Genomic DNA, 5,689 nt, shown 5'->3' with positions numbered 1-5,689 from the left:
ATTTTAGTGATTTTAGTAGTAAGGGTAAGGATAAGTGGTCTTCAGCCCGTCACAGTCTTCCACCCAACCTTTCTTCATATGAATTTCCTGCAGTAGAAAAATTAGACAACCAGGCTGAATGATTGAGTCCCTGACTATGACTAGCAATGAACTACTCAGCCCTGGCTTCCTGGGCATGCCATCCTTCAAAAACAGCCTGCCAGATGGACTCTCAATCCCCTAGCTTGGCATTCAAGATACTCATACTCTAATCCACCAAAATCCACTTCCAATAGTTCTCCCCACTTCTTTCATACAGCAAATATCCATTCACCCAACTGCATTCACTTATCTGGAGTGCAAGTTCTTTTCCTTATATTCCAATATATCCCTATTTCATCTGCCTAGGAAGTCTTTCAACTTCTTCACAATCCTACATGGTCTTTACTTTCCTACCTTTACAACTTGACCTTAAGAAAATTTTTGCTTTCCAAGATCTATAAGTCAATCAATCAGTAAACCATTAATAAGTTCATAGGCTGCTTCAATACAGTTCTCCTCAATACAAATATAGTTGTCAATCCTTAATAACAGTTTATATTTGATCACATAGAAATGTATTTTAACTCACATATTTGTTATCTAAAATGATAGTATAGCACTCTTCATTTTGTTGGTTATTTTCTCACATACTTTAATGTCAGTATCACCTCTTTGAAGACTTAAAGTATATGTTGTCCATTTTTTCAGTATTTTAGTGTCCTGCCCTGTTTTACACTTAGTGGGTGTTCAATAAATGACTTTGACACTTCACAGAATGGAGAAAATTTTCGCAAATCCTACAAGCGTTGACCCTCTCTGACTTTGCACATCACTTGTTAATGGCAGCTGGGTAGTTGTGTTTGATAGAAATTCAAGAAAAAATTTCTACATGTTTCAAGTCCAAAGCCACAGTCATATGAGGACCTTAGTCAGCATCATGAATATATTTTTAAACATATACAATGGAGAATTGCACTTTTATGATTTTGTGATGAATCACATGTAAAACAGTCATTCACATTTTATTTATTTATTTATTATTATTATTTTAAAATATCTTTATTGGAGTATAATTGCTTTACAATGGTGTGTTACTTTCTGCTTTATAACAAAGTGAATCAGCTATACATATACATATATCCCCACATCTCCTCCCTCTTGCATCTCCCTCCCACCCTCCCTGTCCCACCCCTCTAGGTGGTCACCAAGCACGGAGCTGACCTCTCTGTGCTATGTGGCTACTTCCCACTAGCTGTCTATTTTACATTTGGTAGTGTATATATGTCCATGCCACTCTCTCTTTGTCCCAGCTTACCCTTCCCCCTTCCTATGTCCTCAAGTCCATTCTCTATGTCTGCGTATTTATTCCTGTCCTGCCCCTAGGTTCTTCAGAACCATTCTTTCTTTCTTTCTTTCTTTTTTTTTTAGATTCCATATATATGTGTTAGCATATGGGATTTGTTTTCCTCTTTCTGACTTACTTCACTTTGTATGACAGACTCTAGGTCAGTCCACCTCACTATGAATAACTCAATTTCGTTTCTCTTTACAGCTGAGTAATATTCCATTGTATATATGTGCCACATCTTCATTATCCATTCATCTGTCACTGGACACTTAGGATGCTTCCATGTCCTGGCTATTGTAAATAGAGCTTCAAAGAACATTCTGGTACATGTCTCTTTTTTTTTTTTTATTTTTTTTTTTATTTTTTTTTTTATTTATTTTTTTACATGTCTCTTTTTGAATGATGATTTTCTCAGGGTATATGCCCAGCAGTGGGATTGCTGGGTCGTATGGTAGTTCTATTTTTAATTTTTTAAGGACCCGACATACGGTTCTCCATAGTGACTGTATCAATTTACATTCCCACCAACAGTACAAGGGTGTTCCCTTTTCTCCACACCCTCTCCAGCATTTATTGTTTGTAGATTTTTTTGATGATGGCCATTCTGACCGGTGTGAGGTGATACCTCATTGCACTTTTGATTTGCATTTCTCTAATGATTAGTGATGTTGAACATCCTTTCATGGGTTTGTTGTCAATCTGTATATTTTCTTTGGAGAAATGTCTGTTTAGGGCTTCTGCCCATTTTGGGATTGGCTTGTTTGTTTTTTTGATGTTGAGCTGCATGAGCTGCTTGTATATTTTGAGATTAATCCTTTGTCAGTTTCTTCATTTGCAAATATTTTCTCCCATTCTCAGGATTGTCTTTTCATCTTGTTTATGGTTTCCTTTGCTGTGCAAAAGCTTTGAAGTTTCATTAGGTCCCATTTGTTTAGTTTTGTGTTTATTTCCATTTCTCTAGGAGGTGGGTCAAAAAGGATCTTGCTGTGATTTATGTCATAGAGTATTCTGCCTATGTTTTCCTCTAAGAGTTTTATAGCGTCTGGTCTTACATTTAGGTCTTTAATCCATTTTGAGTTTATTTTTGTGTATGGTGTTAGGGAGTGTTCTAACTTCATTCTTTTAAATGTAGCTGTCCAGTTTTCCCAGCACCATTATTGAAGAGGCTGTCTTTTCTCCATTGTATATTCTTGCCTCCTTTATGAAAAATAAGGTGACCATATGTGCGTGGGTTTCTCTCTGGGCTTTCTATCCTGTTCCATTGATGTATATTTCTGTCTTTGTGCCAGTACCATACTGTCTTGGTTACTGTACCTTTGTAATATAGTCTGAGCCTGGGAGCATAATTCCTCTAGCTCTGTTTTTCTTTCTCAAGATTGCTTTTGGTATTCAGGGTCTTTTGTGTTTCCATACAAATTGTGAAATTTTTTGTTCTAATTCTGTGAAAAATGCTGTTGGTAGTTGGATAGGTATTGCATTGAATCTGTAGATTGCTGTGGGTAGTATTGTCATTTTCACAATGTTGATTCTTCCAATCCAAGAACATGATATATCTCTCCATCTGTTTGTATCATGTTTAATTTCTTTCCTCAGTGTCTTACCGTTTTCTGCATAAAGGTCTTTTGTCTCCTTAGGTAGGTTTATTCCTAGGTATTTTATTCTTTTTGTTGCAGTGGTAAATGGGAGTGTTTCCTTAATTTGTGTTTCAGATTTTTCATTATTAGTGTATAGGAATGCAAGAGATTTCTGTTCATTTATTTTGTATCCTGCTATATAACCAAATTCATTTATTAGTTCTAGTAGTGTTCTGGTAGCATCTTTAGGATTCTCTATGTATAGTATCATGTCATCTGCAAACAGTGACAGCTTTACTTCTTCCTTTCCAATTCGGATTCCTTTTATTTCTTTTTCTTCTCTGATTTCTGTGGCTAGAACTTCCAAAACTATGTTGAATAATAGTGGTGAGAGTGAACAACCTTGTCTTGTTCCTCATCTTAGAGGAAATGGTTTCAGTTTTTCACCATTGAAAACGGTGTTGGCTGTGGGTTTGTCATACATGGCCTTTATTATGTTGAGGCAAGTTCCCTCTATGCCTACTTTCTGGAGGGTTTTTATCGTAAATGGGTGTTGAATTTTGTGGAAAGCTTTTCCTGCATCTATTGAGATGATCATATGGTTTTTCTCCTTCTATTTGTTAATATGGTTTATCACATTGATTGATTTGCATATATTGAAGAATGCTTTCATTCCTGGGATAAACCCCACTTGATCATGGTGTAGGATCCTTTTAATGTGCTGTTGGATTCTGTTTGCTAGTATTTTGTTGAGGATTTTTGCATCTATGTTCATCAGTGATATTGGTCTGTAGTTTTCTTTCTTTGTGACATCTTTGTCTGGTTTTGGTATCAGGATGATGGTGGCCTCGTAGAATGAGTTTGGGAATGTTTCTCCCTCTGCTATATTTTGGACGAGTTTGAGAAGGTTAGGTGTTAGCTCTTCTCTAAATGTTTGCTAGAACTCGCCTGTGAAACCATCTGGTCCTGGGCTTTTGTTTGTTGGAAGATTTTTAATCACAGTCTCTATTTCAGTGCTTCTGATTGGTGTCTTTATATTTTCTATTTCTTCCTGGTTCAGTCTCAGAAGGTTGTGCATTTCTAAGAATTTGTGTGTTTCTTCCAGGTTGTCCATTTTATTGGCATAGAGTTGCTTGTAGTGATCTCTCATGATCCATTGTATTTCTGCAGTGTCCATTGTTACTTCTCCTTTTTCATTTCTAATTCTATTGATTTGAGTCTTCTTCCTTTTTTTCTTAATGAGTCTGGCTAATGGTTTATCAATTTTGTTTATCTTCTCAAAGAACCAGCTTTTAGTTTTATTGATTTCTGCTCTCGTTTCCTTCATTTGTTTTTCATTTATTTCTGATCTGATTTTTATGATTTCTTTCCTTCTGCTAACTTTGGGGTTTTTTTTGTTCTTCTTTCCCTATTTGCTTTAAGTGTAAGGTTAGATTGTTTGAGTTGTTTCTTCCTTCTTGAGGTAGGCTTGTGTTGCTATAAACTGCCTTCTTACAACTGCTTTTGCAGCATCTTGTAGGTTTTGCGTCATCGTGTTTTCATTGTCATTCGTTTCTAGGTATTTTTTGATTTCTTCAGTGATCTCTTGGTAATTTAGTAACATATTGTTTAGCCTCCATGTTTTTGTATGTTTTACAGTTTTTTTCCTGTAATTGATATCTAGTCTTGTAGCATTATGGTCAGAATAGGTACTTGATACGATTTTAATTTTCTTACATTTACCAGGGCTTGACTTGTGACAAGTCAATATATGATCTATCCTGGAGAATGTTCCATGAGCACTTGAGAAGAAAGCGTATTCTGTTCTTTATGGATGGAATGTTCTATAAATATCAATTAAGTCCATCTTGTTTAATGTGTCATTTAAAGCTTGTGTTTCCTTATTTATTTTCATTTTGGATGATCTGTCCTTTGGTGAAAGTGGGGTGTTAAAGTCCCCTCCTATGATTGTGTTACTGTTGATTTCCCCTTCTATGGCTGTTAGCATTTGCCTTATGTATTGAGGTGCTCCTATTTTAGGTGTGTAAATATTTACAATTGTTATATCTTCTTCTTGGATCGATCCCTTGATGATTATGTAGTGTCCTTCTTTGTCTCTTGTAATAGTCTTTATTTTAAAGTCTATTTTGTCTGATATGAGAATTGCTATTCCAGCTTTCTTTTGATATCCATTTGCATGGAATATCTTTTTCCATCCCCTCACTTTCAGTCTGTATGTGTCCCTAGTATGTGTCTGAAGTGGTTCCTTTGTAGACAGCATATACAGGGGTCTTGTTTTTGTGTCCATTCAGCCAGTCTATGTCCTTTGGTTGGAGCATTTAATTCATTTACATTAAGGTAGTTATTGATATGTATGTTCCTATTCCCATTTTCTTAATTCTTTTGGGTTTGTTATTGGAGGTTTTTTCCTTCTCTTGTGTTTCCTATCTAGAGAATTTCCTTTAGCATTTGTAGTAAAGCTGGTTTTGTGGTGCTGAATTCTCTTAGCCTTGGCTTGTCTGTAAAGGTTTTAATTTCTCCGTCAAATCTGAATGAGATCCTTGCTGGGTAGAATTATCTTGGTTGTAGGTTTTTCCCTTTCATCACCTTGAATATGTCTTGCCACTCCCATCTGGCTTGCAGAGTTTCTGCTGAAAGGTCAGTTGTGAACCTTATGGGGATTCCCTTGTATGTTATTTGTTGTTTTCCCTTGCTGCTTTTAATATTTTTCTTTGTATTTAATTTTTGATAGTTTGATCAATATGTG

This window comes from Orcinus orca, chromosome 11, assembly GCF_937001465.1.
Source record: "Orcinus orca chromosome 11, mOrcOrc1.1, whole genome shotgun sequence".
Lineage (NCBI taxonomy): Eukaryota > Metazoa > Chordata > Mammalia > Artiodactyla > Delphinidae > Orcinus > Orcinus orca.
The sequence above is the reverse complement of the archived record's forward strand: the minus strand, read 5'-3'. Positions refer to the sequence as shown.